At 40.2% G+C, this 18,154-nt stretch overlaps 2 pseudogenes; both read right to left on the bottom strand.

Annotated features, from left to right (window-relative positions):
* Positions 1–267: 267 nt before the first annotated feature.
* Positions 268–15,375, bottom strand: LOC123453616 (annotated as a pseudogene).
* Positions 7,115–7,233, bottom strand: LOC123453901 (annotated as a pseudogene).
* Positions 15,376–18,154: the final 2,779 nt, after the last annotated feature.

Below are 18,154 nucleotides of genomic sequence, written 5' to 3'. Positions count from 1 at the left end.
ATGGTACCAATTTATTCCACGGATTTCTCGCTTCAACAAAGCTTAGACCACAGCCCTGTGTTTACAGCTCCAGGCCCATGGTCACCCCAGTGTTCTTCCTTCGAGCCTCAAAACAGTACTGAGTCACGTCTGGCAGTCCAGTGAGCATTTCTTGCTTTATAATTGTAGAAACTGAAACTCAGTCAAGGTTGAATTTTTATTTATTTATATATATATATATATATATATATATATATATATATATATATATATATATATATATATATTTTACTTTTTAATCTTCTCACTGATGAAATGCTCACAATATTCTTTGTGGGCTCTGGCTTTAAAACCTGTTGTTTCTTTCAGGAAGTCATGCTGTAATTACAATACCCCATAATTATAAGCTCAGACATTCAGTTAGAATAGGTAACCAGAAAGCCCCAGTGAGCATCCTGTCTCTACACCCCTTAGTGTTGGGGTTACAGACGTGCATCTGACTTTTTACAAGGGTGCTAGGGATTTAATTCACATCATCCTGCTCTCACAGTACATGAGTTCTTTAAATATTCTATTTATTTGTTTATTTATTTGAGAGAGAGGGCGAAAGAGAGAGGGTGATAAAAAGGCAGATAAAGACAGAATGGGCATGCCAGGGCCTGTAACCAGTGAAAACAAACTCCAGATGCATGCACCACCTTGTGCATCAGGCTTACATGGGTTCTGGGGAGTCAAACTTGAGTCCTTAGGCTTCACAGGCAAGTGCCTTAACCACTAAGCCATCTCTCCAGTCCAGCATATGTGTTTATATACTGAGCCATCTTTCCACCCCATAAAGCAAATTTTTATGTTACAAAAGTTTGAGTATTTTACTCATATTTATGTATTTGTAGAAAGAATACACACACAATAAAGTATAATATATATATTCAGTTATAAGGAAGAAAATATCTTCTTTTAAGCATCATTCTTGCTGAGTGTGGTGGCACACACCTTTAATCTCAGCACCTGGGAGGCAGAGGTAGGAGGATTGCCATGAGCTCGAAGCATGTATATATATAAACTTATATATATATATATATAAACTTATATATATATATATATATATATCTTTATTGTCACATGATATAGCATTTACTTTACCAAAACAAAACACCCTGTCAGAAGTAGCTCCTGGAAAGAAAGGGTTAAATATGGCTGACAGTTTCAAGAAAAAATTTCTTCATGGCAGGGAAGTCATGATAGAAGCAGGCATTTGGGTGTTGAATCTTCTTATGAGCAGGGAAGGAGTGAGACTGAATTGAGTGTGGCAAACGAGACTGAGCTGAGACTGAGCTGTGACACTCCAAGATCTGTCCCAATGACACCCTTTCTCTAGCAAGACTCCACCTGCTAACGGTTCTACAGCCTTCTCAAAGTGTCGCCACCTGAGAAGCATTCAAACACATGAGGCTGTAAGGGACATTTTACATTCAAACCACAGTCCATGCTTTATCTCAGAGCATTCTTTTTGGTTGACATAAGGATTTTTTGTATTTATTTTAATTCCTCATGGTTCTTGAATATGTGCCTTGGATCAGGATGTACTAGTTTCTTCTGGAAGTAAGTTTATATTGTCCATAACTTCCTCTACCCAGCTATGCCAAAATCTGCTCTTCCCTTTGAGTGTTTGAAGGGTAAAATATGAGAGAGCAAGGAGGGACATGTCCACACAGGTGAGAGAAATGCAGGCTTCGAACTTGAAAGGCCGGCCTCATTGTCCTCCTAGTTAACCTGAGTTCTTTGTGGATCACACATGGAACTTTACTAATTTCTCTTTAAACCTACTAATTTCTCTTTAAACCTGGCAGTCTAACTTCTGTGCCAGGGTTGTATTATCCAGATGTTATGTGGTTTAAAAAGTTATCTAAGTACTTGCCTTTCATTTAATGCATTTTTCTCTCTAATTACACTGTATATGCAGTCTAAATGTTTGTCTAAAGGGCTTTTATTCTTACTGACATCACAGCTGTTAAATATTTAAGTTTTAGAACTGCTTCATTTTTCCCATAGTTTTTCTAAATATTTGTATTTTTATATAAATGTGTGAGAAAGAGATAGATACATAAAAAGAGAGAGAGAAAAGGAGATGAGAGAGAAATGGATATGAGAGAGATAGAGTACAGGAGCACCCGAACTGTTTACTGCTCAAAATAAGTTAATTAATTAATTAATTTAAAAAAGCCCAGATGCAGGCACCACCTTATTCCTCTGACTTTTTGTGGATAATGGGGAATAAAACTCAAGACACCAGACTTTGCAAACAAGTACCTTTAACCATTGTGCTATCTCTCAAGCCCAGACTTTTGAAAGGAAAGATAAAACAACAAAAGTTACCAAGAAGAAAGAGGCTACAATGATGTAAATCACATGGTTACCACCATTAGCTCCATTATTTTCTGGGAAATTATCTGTCTCCTTAGATCACAAACATGCAAATAGTATTTGGGTGGTCTGAAATGAACATGAAAAACTACATTCAGCCATATTCAATGATTTATAAAATTAAGGCTTGCAATCTGCACATCAAAGTCCCCTGAGCTGGCAAAACTTTACTGAAATAACTCAGTGGCCAAGGTAGTCTCATAACCAGTTCTGAAAGGTTTGTCAAGTCAAAAGCCACAGCAGAAAGGCCAACTCCTCCTGTAGCCTTAAATTTGGGGCCTGTGGACAAAGCTATGAGGCTGGCAATGCACACACAGATATAGGAGCCATACCAAAGACAGCATAATTAGAGAACAGATTTACACACACACACACACACACACACACACACACACACGCACACTTGATCACTTATATTGCCAACCATTGGACTCAATTAGGTTTGGAATTTCACTACTGATTAAAATTCACTTGCCATCCATTCCCAGACCACATGTAAATGTATTTCATGAGTCCCAACTGTGACCTAAATTCTGCAGAGGTAAAAACCATGCCTTGGTATTAAAGTAAGGTATGAAACGTGGCTTTAAGGCATGAGGAAGCCAATTCTATCCACACAAGAGATGATTCTGGGCTGGAGAGGTGGCTTAGTAGTTAAGGCATTTGCCTACAAAGCAAAAGGACCCAGGTTCAATTCCCCACGAGCCATGTAAGCCAGATGCACAAGGTAGCACATGCATGTGGAGTTCATTTGTAGTGGCTAGAGGCCCTGGTGCACCCCATTCTATCTCTATCTGCCTTTCTTCTCCCAGATAAGTAAATAAAAACAAAATATTAAAAAAGAGAGATGATTTTCTGTTGTCTTACTGTGATATGTTGTGACATCAAGACTCACTGGTCAAGTACTGATACTAATTATTGACACTTGATTGACATTGCTGCTTAAAGTTTCATGACTTCATAATTTCAGCTGTCTCCATGAGTCAGTGCACTAAATAGCTATGAGAAATGGCAGGATATGCTAAACATGATTCTAGAAGGACCCAGGGCACTTTACCAGATAGGATCATCTTTCCAAGTTTATACAGCATAGCATCTTCAAAGGATACTTGAAATGCTTCTCTTTATTTGCCATCTTATATCTCTATTCACATTAAGTCATCAGGCTCTTTCTGTAGTGTGTTTGAAACTATAATACTATTTGATACACGATCTAAGCCAACCACTGCCTCTGATTTGGAAAAGTAGGTCAGATAAAATGACTTTAATATAATGCAATGTCATGATAATATTTTTAAGTAGCCCTTAAATGTTTTTATAGGATGTTTAAAATATTCATGAATGTAATATAGATCATTAATTGACTCAACATCATTAGGCATCAAAATATTTATGTGAATTTACTTTGTAATTAGTCTCATAGTGTGTCAATCTGAAGATAATAGTGGTTAAATTAATTTAATTAAATTTACAAATGAAATGAGATGAAATATAAAAACTAAATGTTATTTGGGGCTGGAGAGATGGCTTAGCCAGTAAGGCACTTGCCTGAAAAGCCAAAGACCTAGGTTCAATTCTCCACAACCCATATAAGCCAGAGGCACAAGGTGGCACATGCATCTGGAGTTCATTTGTAGTGGCTGAAGGCCCTGACATGACCGTCCCTCTTTCTCTTTCCCTCCCTCTGCCTCTCTCTCTCTTTCTTTCTCTTTGACTATCTCTCAAATAAATAAATAAATATTTTAAAAATCTAGATGTTATCTAGTGAAAATTATACCAACACACACTATATATTTTAAATGCGCTGAGTTATTCTTTAATTAAAAATAGGGTCTGGTCTAGTGGAATAGGCTTCTAATATTTGTGATATTTAGAAGGCTGAGGCAGAAGTTCAAGGCCTAACTGAGTCACAGAGTGGGAACAAGGCAGACCAGAAAAAGTAGACCCTGTCTCAAAATAAAAAGTAGCTCAGTGCTGGCACACTTGGCTAACATGTGTAAGCCCTTAACTTTGATCTTAAGCGCTAAAAACTCTTCACACATTAAAAATGAGATATTTAGATTTCATGAAAAACATTTTATTTAAAAAATAGTCTTATTAAGCTATTGAAGACAGAGTTGAGGTTACATTTTTAAAACCAAAATCAAATTTTCAAAATAAATCATAAAACAATCATTTCCCCCATACCTCCCTCCCTTCTTTCCTTCTTCATTCTTTCTGCCTTTCCTCCTCCTCCTCCCTTTCTCATGTTCTGCTTTTTTATTTATTTCCAAGCAGAGAGAGGAGAAGAGAGATAGAATAGGCATGCCAGGCCCTCCAGCAGCTGCAAATGAACTACAGATGCATGTGCCACTGAGCATCTGGCTTTATGTGAATACTGGGAAACCAAACTCTAGCCGATAGTCTTTACAGGCAAATGCCTCAGTGGCTGAGTCATTTCCCCAGGTCCTTGTCCTTTTTTATTTTTATTTTTGGGCCATATGGAAGATTTATTAGCAACCATGATGGATGGGGTGTTGAACAGTGGAAGTGCTGAGGAATGCATGAATGGGGGTGGATTTGACCCACAGCCTTTAGGAAAATAACGGCTTCTCAGCTACCATACCTTCAGGCACATCTTTTCTTTTCTTTTCCCTAAAACCCTGTCATCTGCTTTATTTCTGGAGAAGGGTAAAGGGAATAGAAAAATATTCACTTGAATTTGAGGGGCAACTACAATACTAGCAATAATTTTAGACCTTTGGGTTCCTCTGGTCCATAAGGGAAAAGTTCCTTGTTTGAAAATGTAAAAGTTTAATTTACCCTACAACAAGATCATCCCTTTTGCTTAGATAAAATAATAAAAAGAAACAAACTCAATAGCACGAAAAAGGGTTTAACAGAGAACACAGGGTCAGTTTTCTTCTTTTAAGTAGAAACTTTTATATTGATGTATATATGTCATACTTAATGTTAAATTTTTCTCTTGATTCAACCTTGTTACTTCTTGTGGTAGAGTCCCAGGAACCCAAACAGCAAGTGCAGTACTAATGAGACATATAATCCAGCTACCCCTCCAGACCCCATGTGTCCACTAGTGGAATAGACTCAAAGCCACCCCAGACTTGGGGCATGGGAAGGAATGGAAAGTACTGACTACTCTCTCAGAGAGAATATATGCTGTGGATGCCACCAAACAGTCAACACTGTGAACTAGGTCCAGGGTGGCATGCATACCTGTTCACTGCCCAGGTCCCAACCACCACCAACAGGAGAATCTTGAAACACCTATCTCACTCGATGATGTCATGTGTCCGTACTCACAGCAATAGTGAACAGAGTAAATATCATTCCCATGACAATTGGTACAAAGATGAAATTGACAATGGTAACCAGCAGAAAGCAGAAGTCCAGGTCTTGGTTGGTAGGAACATTTTCATACTGAATGGGAGGCTGCAACCTTTCCATACACTTGGTTTTTAATCTAGGACAGTGTTTTTCAAACTTGGAGTTGAACACTCACATTGTTCCTGTCCCCAACAATCTTTGTTTTAAAAAATATTTTATTCTTATTTCTTTATGTGAGAGATAGAGGAAGAAGGAGAGAAAGAGAGAGAGAGAGAGAGAGAGAGAGAGAGAGAGTGTACCAGGGCCTCCTGCAACTGCAAATGAACTCCAGCTGCATGTTCCACCTTGTGCATCTGGCTTATGTGGATTCTGGGGAATTGAACCCTGAGACTTAACCACTAAGCCATCTCTCCAGCCCCCCCCCCCCCCCAACAATCTTTCTGCACCAGAAAGGTAAGCATTTGGAATTATTTAGTGTGCTGGGAGTGCCTTCTGGAATGGCCGGGCTCTTGGGGATTTGATCAGAAAATGGTTCATGCACATGGTACAGAGATTGGATCACACAGCCCCCCAGACGTGCAGCTTCTCCATTGACTCTGGTCTCAGGTCTCAGCCTACTGTAACGTCTTTAGGATAACCTGGTCCAAAGGCAGCAGAGCAAGTGACAATTCAGGCATTCTTACAAACCAAGGGAATTTTTTCTGGAGATGGTTCTCCCCCAGATGTCTCCCCCCTCTCCCCTCCCCTACCCCCCCCCCCCCCCCGGGCCACCATCTCATCACTGCTATCAGATCTCAGCACCAGGGCCTCCAGCCGCTGAAAACGAATTCCAGACGCATGAGCCCCCTTGTGCATCTGGCTTACGTGGGTCCTGGGGAATCAAACCGGGGTCCTTTTCGGTTAATGCCTTAACCTCTAAGCCATCTCTCCAACCCAGAAAGAGCTTCTTCCGCAGGAACCTGGGAGGCTTCCAGGCCACAGAGAGACTTGACTTCCTGCTGAACAGCGCTGGCGACAGCTTTCTTGACCAGTCCAGACCTCACAACCACTGCATCCGGCCAGGGACTGCAGTGGATTTCCTCCTAGGTGACTGGTGTGGGGGCAAGGGTTCGCCCACGGCCATCCTGCACCAGAGGCCACTCTACAAGTGTATCTTTGAGATCTAGATTTGCTGGCAGTCAGAAAACTTGAACGTGCCCCTGTGCAGGCCTCACTCATACTTTATTTTTATTCTGCAGCCTGGGGTGGATGGACATGATGACCAGCCAATGTGAACCCTGTATGCCTTGCCCTGGGGATTCTCAAAAGCACCATGCATACATGCCTGGAGTCTAGACTGGGAATAGCATGAGATCAGAAATACAGTTATCTGTATTTCCACTAGAAAAACCTCCAAGGTCCCATAGGGCAACCTATACAGACTGTATTCACTGCCAAGGAGACAGCTGTTTGCAGCCACTGCACACTGGGTATAACCCAAGCTGATCGACAATTTAGACTCATGGCCATCCTTCTGTCTCAGCCCCTAAGTGCCAAACATACCCAGTAGAGGGTGTTTTCTTTTGTCGTTTTTGTCTGTTGTAAGACATATTTCTCTATATAGTCCAAGATGGCCTTGAAGTCACTGTAAAACCAAGGCTGGTTGTGAACTTTGATCATCCTGCCTCAGCTTCCTGTGAAGGAGTCACTGGAGTGTTCTAGCATACCTGTATGTAAATTGTGTTAAGGTCTAGTAAATATTTTTTTCCCATTTAGAGTCTTAGACATTCTTTATTCCATAAACTTCCCCCAACATAACTGAGCCATTAATAGGATAAAACTATGACACACCTTTACCAGGTATTTAAAATTTTTTTTTTATTGGTTATCTACACAGTGTGTACACAGCCATGTTGGTACCATCGTTAGCCTCCTCCCTGTCCTTCCCCCCTCCGCAGGGACTGGCCTCACTGGGAAACGTGAGTCATGCATTGTGAGGGTGGCCATCAGTTATGGGGGAGAGGCAATGTCTCTGCGCATAATGACCCAACATATGGCTCTAACATTCTTTCTGCCCCCTCTTCCACAACGTTCCCTGAGCCACGTTGGGTTTATTTTAGGTCTACTTCAGTGATGAGGTCTTGGGAGCCTGTGTCTCTGGATCTCTGGTTTGGTGGGAGTTGAGTGTTCTCTGTGTCTATCTCCTTCACCCTTGTGCTGGCTCCAGGTTCACCAAGGAAGCAGCGCTCCAGCTCATTTCCCCAATTACTCTATAGTTTTAGCTGAAACATTTTTTGTTTTTGTGGGAAAAGAGGTTTATTTTGGCTTATAGGCTCAAGGGGAAGCTCCACAATGACAGGAGAAAAACGATACCATGAGCAGAGGGTGGACATCACTCCCTGGCCAACATAAGGTGGACAATAGCAACAGGAAGGTGTGCCAAACACTAGCAAGGAGGTGCTGGCTTTAACACCCATAAACCCACGTCTAACAATACGCTGCCTCCAGTAGGTGTTAATTCCAAAATTTCCATCACCTGGGAACCTAGCATTCAGAACACCTAAAGGTTTTTTTTTTTGTTGTTGTTGTTGTTTGTTTGTCTTTTTAAATTTTATAGTTAGTGAATACAATCAAGTTGCTACCATTGTTAGACTCCGCCCTGTGATTCCCCCCCCCTCCACAGGGACCCTCTTTGCTGGGGTTTGTGGGTTGTGCATTGTGGAGCTAGCCTTTAGTTTTGGGTAGGAGGAAATGTCTCTGCATGTCATGACCCAATTTGTGGCTCTGTGACATTTTTTCCACCCCCTCTTCCGCAAATTTTCCTGAGCCATGTTGGGTTCATATTAGTTCTGCTTCTGTGTTGAGATCTTGGGTGCCTCTGATCTCTGGATATCTGGTTTGTTAGGGGTTGATTGTTCTCTGTGTCTATCTCCTTCACCATTGTGCTGGTTCCTGGTTAGCCAAAAAAAAAAAACAAAAACAAAAAAACAAAAACAAAAAAAAAAAACAACCCTGCTGGTACTTTTTATTTTATAAAAATAAATGCAATTTCAATAAAAAGACAAGAAACTGGCTCAATGTGGGAAACCCCTGGGTGTTAGGAGACTGACAGTGCAATGTGGGGCATCCTTCCTTTCTGGATATGCATGCCAGCATACATCTATGTCCCTCAAAATTGTGTCATCACCAGGATAATTTTGAGTAGTTCAAAGTATGACGATGTTAGATAGAACTGTGTAGCATTGTAACAATGGATATGTGAACATTTCTTCAAAATGTCTATCAAAAGAAGAAGACTTGTACGACTTTCCCCTATTTCAGTAGACATTGTAGAGTTTTGGGAGGACACGGTCCTGCCACAGAAGGCAGTAGCAAAGTTGAAGGAGGTGCGGTGCCCATGGGAGGTTACGGCGCAGGCGAGAAGCCACACATGGTGCATGACTGACACAGGGTCTCCTACGGACAGCCAGAATTCCCTAGAGAATTTTTGAACAGAAACATGCTCTGGGCTGCTATGATTTGAAAGCACATTGATTGCAGGGAAGATAACAGAGAATAGCGGGAAAAGAGTTCTTGGAAGGACAAGTAAGTGAGCAAAATTCTGAGACATTTCATGAGCGCCTTGGCTTCTCAGTGTTCAAGGACTGGCCCCCCGAGATTTACCCTTCTCTTCTCCCCTGTTTCATTCTACTATCATGGCACTTTAATTCACTCATGTTTTATAAAGTACTCAGTAAGAAAACCCCAGTAACTGCTATCTACAAACTTAATATATAACTTTATTAATGTATTTCAACATAATTAATATTTACCAAGACATGAAATTTTCACATGAATTAAAATCATATCTTAAAACAATTAGTTTATAGTTTAAAAAAATAAAACACACAATATATATAGCCTATCCTGGTCCCATGATCCCCTGCCTCAGCTTCTCTAAGGCTGGTATTTATAGGCCAGCACCACAATGTCTGGCTTGGCTTGCAATTTTTAATTTTGAGTGTAATAATTTCCTCGGGGATTAATTTTTTACTATTATTTATTATGTGCTATGTGGACAATACATCAGGATTATATTTAATGGTATGTTTCTTTCATGTTCATTGAGTAATATTTCCATTTTGAGACATTATTTTACAAGGATTATCTGAGAAAATAGATGTGAATATGAGGTTCTGTTGTAAATATTATAATATTGTTTAAGGCATAATTCCTTAAGAAAATCACTAATTAATTAAGTTTAGCTTTCATTTTCCATGATGCCTGAGATAAGCTCTGGGTGTCCTTTATTTTCATTTATTTATTTGAGAGAGAAAGCGAGAGAGAGAGAGGGAGGAAGAAAGAGAGAGAATGGTCATGCCAGGGCCTCTTATCTCTGCAAACAAACCAGACACATGCACCACCTTGTACATCTAGTTTATGTGGGTACTGGGGAGTTGAACCTGGGTCCTTAGGCTTTGAAGGCAAGTGCCTTAACTTCTAAGCCATCTCTCCAGCCCCCTCTAGGAGTATTTTGATTGAGGCTGTGGTGGTTTGATTCAGGTGTCCCCCATAAACTTAGGTGTTCTGAATGCTAGGTTCCCAGCTGATGGAGATTTGGGAATTAACACTTCCTGGAGGCAGTGTATTGTTGGGGGCGAGCTTATGGCTGTTATAGCCAGTCTCCCCTTGACAGTGTTTGGAACACCCTCCTGTTCCTGATGTCCATCTTCTGTGAGCTAGGGCGTGATGCTCACCCTCTACTCACGTCCTCATTTCCCCTGCCATCATGGAGCTCCCCACTCAAGCCTGTAAGCCAAAATAAACCTCCCCCTACCACAACACACACAAGCTGCTCTTGGTTGGGTGATTTCTACCAGCCATGCGAACCTGACTGTAACAGGGCAGTGAGCATGTGTTTCATATTTTAAGGATTTTCAGTATTTTTACAAACTTCACTTACCTCCAGGGACAAGATATGAGATTTTAAATATTCATGCACTATCTTATATTTTGCAGTAAAGAAATAGAAAATATTTGTTATGTTAATTATATTTCCCTAAAATCCACACGTTGATACTCCTGTCCCCAATGTGACTATGCATAGAAAAACCACACTTACAAGCTCTCTCAGTAGTCTCAGAACCAACGTACAGAAAATTGATTTGCTGGGTCACCCTCTCTGTCCCATTCTCTACTTTTGATTTACAATACCTGTCTCACATGAGCATTATATGAAGGCCCACTTAATCTCATAAAGTCATAAAGTGAGCTGGAGAAATGGCCTAGTGATTAAGGCACGTGCCTATGAAGCCCAAGGACCCAGGTTCGATTCTCAATGTCCCACTTAAGCCAGATGCATATGGTGGTGCATGTGTCTGGAGTTCATTTGGAGTGGTTAGAGACCCTGGCACATCCATTCTCACTCTCTCTCTCTCTGTCTCTCTCTCCCTTTCTCCCTGTCTCTAATAAATAAATAAAAATTAATCCATTTTTTAAATGAAAGCAGTCTACTTTGAAATGAAGTTTAGACATTTCACATTAATACACATTCACAGACATATACCCAAATAAAAACCTTGGGTCATAACACCAGAGTGCTTTTTTATTCAGGGGGAATGTAATCCATCAGTAATAAATTTTGCTTAACCAAAAAGATACAGCTTTATGCTTCTCAGTTGGCCCCACCCAATTACCCATATGCCCAAGCCCCTTATTTCATTTTGTCCATCACTATTTTTGGAAAACAACCTGGCCTTGACTTCTGATAAGCACCACTTCTCTTAGCTCAGCGTCTTTTGACTCACCTTCATGTCATCTTCCCCAGCATGCCTTTTCCAAACTCCTCCGTGTCCCTGTGGGTTCAATGATGCTCTCCAGATCCCAGCACATGCATTGTCTTGAAAGCTTATAATCATCAGCTTGTGTGTCTTTGTCTCACACTACAGTGTGGGAGGCTGGAGAGGCAGAAGTCATCTCCACGATTATTTTGGCCTTCCTGTTCTCGGGCTAGATCCTAATATAACATATTTGGATGGCTTACAATCTAAAAGTACTAACTTGGAGATAGGCCTTATTCAAATGAAATATATATGTATATATATTTATGTATGCAACACATGTATTACATCCAAGTCTCAAAAAAAAAATAGTTTTGAGGGCTGGAGAGATGGCTTGTTGCTAAGGCACTTGCCTGCAAAGCCTAAGGATTCAGGTTCAATTCCCCAGTACCAGTACTCATGTAAGCCAGATGTACACGGTGGCTCATGAGTCTGGAGTTCATTTGCAGTGACTAGAGGCCCTGGTGTGCCCATTTTCATTCATTCATTCTCTCTCTCTCTCTCTCTCTCTCTCTAATAAACAAGTAAAACTTTTTTTAAAATTTTAAGAAGTTTCTGAAAAAGAAGAGTATTGAGACATGTACCATTACTTTTCCAGTTTGTTTCACAAATGACACAGAAAGGTAGCATAACAGCCAAGTTCACACCACTTAATACGCAGGACAAGTGGGATTCCTATAATGACAATCAGCCTGCATTACCTATGGTCTTAGCCTTCATATCACATCACCTCAGGATAAATGAATGTTCCTGGGCGTCCCATGGTTGGATACCTTTAATGGTATTAGCCTTCAGAGTATCAACCTTTGGTAATAATTTTAATGTTGTAATGCACATGATTTATGGTGCACTAAAACATTTCTGTGGAGGTGTAGAAACCCATTCACCTTATTAAATACTGCTCTTTTAAGAAGTGATTACATTTAACACAATTAAATTTTTTGAATGAAGCTCATTTTCTACCACAGGTTTCTCAACATGGCTAGTGTAACAATGTTTAATATAATCAAGAATGAACGCTCTGTTTTAAAGTGGACTCTCACCCGAGGATGTGAGCTGCATGTCAATAACAGTGTCTGACAGACTAGGTACCAGTCAGGACTTATGTTCTCAGGACCTAACAGTTCTTAATAATAGCAAGTAAAATTGGGATCCTACCAAGCTTTTTGTGTGTTCAAAATCTCTTAAAATGAAAAAAATTTTCATTGTCCCTAATTTTACATTTTTTTTAAAAGTCTGAGGTTCAGATGAGGTTAAGTAACTTTCTCAGGATCACAGAATTAAGTGCAGCAACAATTAGATATAAAATGAACAGTTTTCAGGCTGGAGAGAGTTAAGGCATTTGCCTACAAAGCCAAAGGACCCAGGTTTAATTCCCCCAGACCCATGGAAGCCAGATGTACAAGGGGCACATGCATCTGGAATTCATTTGTGGTGGCTACAGGCCCTGGTGTGCCCATTCTCTCTCTGTCTGTCTCTCTTCTCTGTCTCTCCTCTCTCTCTTGATTGCAAATAAATAAATAGATAAAAATTTAAAGAAAAAAAATGAATACCTTTCAAACTGAAGTCTTCAAAAATAATTACTGGCTCTTAGATACTATCTTTTGTTGACAATTACCATATTGTTGGCACAAAATATTCTTACTAGATTTTTCTATAGCTTGAAACAGACAGTTCATGCAAATAAAAATGCCTCCAAATTTTAAAAAGAATCATTCTTTTTCTTCCAAGTTTCATACCAATCAGTGCATTCTTCTCTAATTTTATCCAAGTGAACTGTGGATGTTAAAATGAGCAAGTCAAAGAGAAACCATTGTGGTGGCCCTCCCTGGCAGTTGGCATGGAGCAGTGCATCTGTCGGGGTCCCTGAGGTGACAAGGCACGTCCCTCAGCAGCAGAAGAAATCGCTCTGGTGTCTGCAGAAGTCAGGTCCTGGCCTGGAGCACGCAGTGGCCTCTTGTCAATCTTTGTATTGTCCCAGTGCTCTGCAGGGTTTGGGTGTTGCTAGTGGGATCTGAGCCTTCTGTCCACCTCTGCATCCCCTCCCAAGATTCCACGAGTTACCTAATATGTTCCAAGAAAACTTTATTGCAGTTAAAGTCCTCAGTTATTCCAGAATGACTATCTGTCCAATACACATACTTCTAAAAATAGGTTCCGTACTTTTAAGCTGAAGAGGGTGTGCTATTAATTTTGCATGTTAGAGCAGATGAAGGGATTGGATTTTTCTTTACTTTTTTTTTAGATTAAATTTATGAGTATTGAAATCTTTTCTAAGGAGAAGCCCTCTACTCCATTGGTGATGTTAAGTTTCCTTCTCTGGAAAGAAAAAATGAATCCACGTTCTGCATTGTGTAGATGTTTATGGGCACGCCTGGTACAGGGATAAAGTCATGTCTGTCATTCTTGTTTCTAATTCCAAGTGAAATTCCCAAACACATACTTGTTTCTATATTCTTTTCTAGAGTTCACAGGCTTACCACCTCTGGCATTCAAGTTGAAATTGAATTACCACTATGACAGTGTTAAAAAGTGGTTCAAGCCAGGCATGGTGGCACATGCCTTTAATCCTAGCATTTGGGAGGCTGAGTTAGGAGGATCACCATGAGTTCAAGGCCACCCTGATGCTGCTTAGTGAATTCCAGGTCAGCCTGTGTTAGAGTGAGACCCTAACTCGAAGAACAAAAACAAACAAACAAAAAAGTGGCTCAGGTAAGAAATGACTAAGTGACAAGGACTCTGCCTTCTTGTGTGGATTACTGTCATTATTGGTAATGTGGAAATAGTACCTGCTACAAAAGGTACTTCACCCATTTTCTTTTCTGTCTTGTACAGCTGAATTGCCATTCTACCATGCCATAAGACAGCACAGAGGTTCTCACATGTGCCACACTCTGGTACTTCCTGGCTTCGGGAACCATGGGCCAAGTCAACTTGTATTGTTAGTAAATTGCATAGATGTGTGTGTGTGTGTGTGTGTGTGTGTGTGTGAGAGAGAGAGAGAGAGAGAGAGAGAGAGAGAGAGAGAGAGAGAAAGAGAGAGAGAGGAAACAGAAAATGACTAAGATATTTTTATCTCATGGAACTACTATTTCTTTCAAGTCCATGGAAAACAATAAATTTATTGAAGAAGATTCCAGAACAAGAACTTTTACGACAATGCTTCAGTGGAAGGGCACAAAACTACAAAGGAACTTACTGGCTGCCCTGAAATACGTGACACAGTAGCCTGTGTTTTGCCAGCTCCTTAATACCCTTTGGCAACAGCCCCAATTTGTTCAGCAGTTTGGGCTCTGCATTACTAACGGAATGTGGCAAAAACACTAAAATTAGTTCACACATTAGGGCCTATGGGGAAAATGTGTCTATAATCTATTCCCTGGAGAACTGAAATAAAACTTATGGTAAAAAAAATCTAAAAACTACAATAGTAATGATAATGATAATACTACATTTTTATTTGGGAAAGTCTTAGTTTTCTTAGGAAGACTTTCATAATAACCACAGGTCAATCCTATGTGAGATTGTTTTGAGTTAGTTATGTGAATAAAGAAAATTGTTTTCTCCCATGTAAGAAGAAATAGTGCTATGTAGTCTATGTGTGGTGCTGCAACAAAATACACCAAGATTAGGCAACTTGGAAACAATAGAGATTTTTATCTCATGGTGCTGAGAAATCCAAGCTTGAAACATCACAACTGGTGTCTGGCCAAATCTCCTCTTCCAGGATGTCCCGTTGCCGCTGTGTCCTCACGTCACCAAAGGTGAAAAGGCAAGTGACTGTACCTTTTAAACTTGAGCTCTTGTAGAACGGTTCTAACTCCATGCCTGAGGAAAATGCCCTCATATTGTTATTACCTTCATATCTTTATTACCTCCCAAGACATTCCTCTTAGTATAATTATGCTGGGGACTGGTTCCGCATAAATTTTGAGGAGGACACCATCAATCAAACCACAGAAATAACTATTGCCATTTCTTTCACTTGGGGAAAATACATAACCTTAATTACAGAAAAACTCATGTAATAAAAATTGACATTTGCCATGTTTTTTCATGCTTAATTTGCCAGCACTGGAAATAATGAGAAAATTTTTGCTACTTACAGAAAGTCTGATGGAATGTCACAAATAAAATGGATTTACCTTGAGGGGAAAATAACACAAAAAGTATAAGCATAAACAAGTTTGGAGATAAATATTAAAAATAATTTGTTATAGTGATTAGGGTTTCATTATTTTGTTTTAAACAAAAAAATGAACCATTGTTGAATTAATTTCTCAATTTAATGAAAGCAAATAGAAAACTGTTAAATTTATCATCATATAAGTTGAAAACAATTATTCTGGAGCAAGTCTCCTCTAAATGCAGTGTTTGAGAAATTTGATTTAAGTAACTTTTGAAACTACACAGAATAACTCATAAAACTTGTCTGTGACAATGATATACAGTGTGCTCTGTCAAAGACTTTCCTTTTTTTAAATAAATATCTATAAATGGGTGGGCTGGGACTGGTTAGTGGCTGAAACCAATGAGTTTTCTTATATTCAAGAGCATTTTTTCTAAAGCTACCATAGCAATGTGCCACTGGCTAAAACCAATGAGTTTTCATATATTCAAGACTGTATTTTCTAAAGCTACCATAATAATGAGCCATCTAATTGATGGCTTAGAAACAACAGAAACTAATTGTGTAACATGTTTCTGGGCTAGCAATCCAATACCACTTCCCTATGCCTTAGAGGCAGTGGTGCTGCTCGGCTCAGCCTCTGGCCAGAGCAGCTGGGCTGGGCTCTCCGGTGGACGGCGCGGACACTGTCTTCATTGATGCTCGCACAGCATGCTAGCTTCCCACTGCGGCTCTCTCTTCTTACCTGGATGCCGGTCCTACCGAACTGAACAAGAGCAAGTAGTTTGATGGCTCGTGTTAGAGTCAAGGGGATTGGCTGGGGCGAGGCCGAGAAAGCTGGTAAGGCACATTCTGAGAGTGTCTCTGAGGGTGTCTGCAGACCCGACTGACCTGTCTGTAGGTCAGTGTGAGGACTGGAAGAACCGCTGCCCAGTTCTCTGGAGGACCAGACTGAATGTGAGAAAAGAGAAGCTTCCCCGGGCTGTGGTTTGTTCCGCTTGTCTCCCTTGGAGACCCACCAGACTGTGGTTATTTGAACTGGTGAATGTGGACTTGAAGCACTGGATGTCCAGGGAACCAGCAGGCCTTCCATGCAGGCTGGGGCTGGTCCCTCCTCCCGAGGCATCCAGCTTCATGAACTAAGGACCAGCTTGTTTCCTGCTCCTCTCCCGGCAGGTGGCCGCTGCGGAGCTGTATGGCAATTCTCTGAGCCAATCCAATAAATTCTCTCTTATAATTAATTTTACAGGCGTCCTATTGGTTCTGTTCTAGAGAACTCTTGACATCAGGGCTTGTTTGAACAATCTGGAAAGGTTCTATTTCCAAGGAAGATCATTCACAAATACCAAAGGTTAGGATGTTAGCATACTTTTTTTGGGGGGTGGGGATAGAGTGATCTTAGAGCATTACAATAGCTTATCACCAAGGTGCGCTTGGTTGCTGTTATTGTCAGCCTTTTAAGTCCTATAGAATTCTTGTATCTACTCCCAAACTCCACACCTTACATATGGACCAACTGTGACCAGAAGAAAGAAAAGACTGGACCAATGTACCTTGGTGGCCTAAAGGCAAGGCAAGACACAGTCTCACATTCCTATTTATTTATTTAAACAGAGAATTCTGTTGGGCAAGGCGGATGCCAGTTTACTGCAGTCAGTAGCATACACAGTGCAGAGGTTAGCACATAGTAGAACGAACGTAGCCGAATTCAAAAGGTCAGCGTTCCACGTGCATTTGACGTGTTAAGTGTTTTAAACATGTTCTTCTCAAATCTAATGATAATCGCGCATGATGGTTATTACTCTCCTTTAAAGGATAATAAAATCGAACCTTAAAGACTTTAAGTGAATCGCCTAAAGCTATGAAGCTAGTAAATGACCAAACCCTATCTACCTCTTGCTGAAACCTGTACTATTTTCAGTACAGTATGAGGCCATTTAATAAAATAAAAAGTTTAAAAGTATTCAGAATACTTAACACTATGAGCTTTAAATACTAAAGCAATAAACTTATATGGAAAATGTCTCTTCCCAGAAATGTGGCTGTTGGACACTATGCAGATCACTCAATTATCCTCTTAGTAACTTCTCAGTGCATTAATAAATTTTAGGAGATGAAAAGGGGTCTTGAATATTTTTAATTTAAATGATACGATTTTATTTCATAATTCTGAAGAATATTTCCTTATCAAAGATATTCTAGTCCCTGCCTATGTTAAGTAAAAAAGTATTATTTTTTTTTCTCTTTTCTATTTTTTCAGTTTTTTTCAAGGTAGGGTCTCACTCTAGACCAGGATGACCTGAAATTCACTACATCATCTCGGGGTGGCCTTGAAATCATAGAAGTCCTCCTATCTTTTCTTTCCAAGTGCTGGGATTAAAGGCATGCACCACCACACCAAGCTCCAAATATGTTTTTCCTATTTATTTTTATTTCATTATTTGTTGTGCTAGGGATGAAACCCAGAGCCTGTGCAGATGCAATACTCTATTACTTA

This window comes from Jaculus jaculus, chromosome 12 (genome assembly GCF_020740685.1).
Source record: "Jaculus jaculus isolate mJacJac1 chromosome 12, mJacJac1.mat.Y.cur, whole genome shotgun sequence".
Classification (NCBI taxonomy): domain Eukaryota; kingdom Metazoa; phylum Chordata; class Mammalia; order Rodentia; family Dipodidae; genus Jaculus; species Jaculus jaculus.
This window is presented reverse-complemented; position numbering and strand designations above follow the sequence as displayed.